The 1,390-nt window shown below is 51.4% G+C and overlaps 1 protein-coding gene across 1 annotated transcript in view; it reads right to left on the reverse strand.

Moving 5' to 3' along the window:
* The window catches only part of CHMP1A (charged multivesicular body protein 1A), a 7,701-nt gene extending 7,268 nt beyond the window's left edge, over positions 1–433 (reverse strand). The window contains exon 1 of the mRNA XM_011972084.1: positions 414–433. The gene's annotated coding sequence lies outside the window, so the exon portion shown is untranslated. The remainder of the gene's footprint in view (positions 1–413) is intronic.
* Positions 434–1,390: the final 957 nt, after the last annotated feature.

The following is a 1,390-nucleotide window of genomic DNA, read 5'->3' on the forward strand; positions in this document are numbered from 1 at the left end:
AAAAAAATTAGCCAGGCGTGGTGGTGGCGCCTGTAGTCCCAGCTACTCAGGAGGCTGAGGCAGAAGAATCACTTGAACCAGGGAGGCGGAGCTTGCAGTGAGCTGAGATCCGGCCACTGCACTCCAGCCTGGGCGACAGAGCGAGATGCCATCTCAAAAAAAAAAAAAGGTAACACTCCGTCTTTCATAGATGACCCTAAGGATCTGCCTCCACTTAGCCTGATAAGAAAAGAGCTAATACGTCACCAAGTTGGCTCAATAATCCCTCCTTGGTCAGCAGTCTGAGCCCTGTGTGGTGGTCACTCAACTATTACATCATCTGCCCAGCTGTTTCTGTGGCTCTGAGTGAGTGTGGCTTACGCTATCTGTCCTCACCAGAACAGGGCTGGGGTGAACGGCCGTTCGGTACATACCTTCAACTGGAACAGGGTATCTGCAAAGAGAGAGGGAATGGTTTGAGGATTGGGAATGGGATGTTACACTTCTAGCAGGCGGGACTTACTCAGATCCTTCTAGACACCAGGAGCTAGAACACAGACACAGACCACACCTGCCTGGGGCCTTCGGGGAGCCCCCCAACAAGGGAGGCACAAGACAGATTCGTGTGCCAGCCCTGGCCCCTTGCTAGCCACAGGGCCCAGCAAATGCAGACGCTCCCTCCCCGTTGCCTTGTTAGGAACATGAGGACGGCACCAGTCAATCTTAGAGGGTTAGTGTGAGGACGGAAGAGGTCGTGGACACAGCATCTTTTGGCCATGGTTAGAATCCAAAAGATGGTGGTTTATAATTAATGCAACTTTGCAAAAGCCCCTTGGGATTCTTTCCCAATTTAAAAGTTCACCTGTAATCCCAGCACTCTGGGGGTGCCGAGGCCAGTGGATCATTTGAAGCCAGGGGTTTGAGGCCAGCCTGGGCCAATTTAAAAGTTCAGTACTTGACAGTTCACTTTTTACAGACTCTTTCTCCCCAAAGGTAAATGGATAAAAATAGCAAGGTGGTAACTCTTAGGCATCAAAGAGCTGATTTCCACCAGGCAGTCGCTCAAGCCTGTAATCACAGCACTTTAGGAGGTGGAGGCGGGCAGTTCACTTGAGGTGAGAAGTTCGAGACCAGCCTGGGGAATGTAGTCAGACCTCATCTCTATTAGAAAAAAATATTTTTTTTGGCCAAGTGTAGTGGCTCATGCCTGTAATCCCAGCACTTTGGGAGTCCGAGGCAGGTGGGTCACGAGGTCAGGAGACCGAGACCATCCTGGCTAACATGGTGAAACCCCATCTGTACTAAAAATACGAAAAATTAGCCGGGCATGGTGGCAGGTGCCTGTAGTCCCAGCTACTCGGGAGGCTGAGGCAGGAGAATGGCGTGAACCCAGGAGTCGGAGCTTGCAGTG

The sequence above is a fragment of the Mandrillus leucophaeus genome, unplaced genomic scaffold (assembly GCF_000951045.1).
Source record: "Mandrillus leucophaeus isolate KB7577 unplaced genomic scaffold, Mleu.le_1.0 Scaffold10, whole genome shotgun sequence".
In the NCBI taxonomy this organism is placed as follows: Eukaryota; Metazoa; Chordata; class Mammalia; order Primates; family Cercopithecidae; genus Mandrillus; species Mandrillus leucophaeus.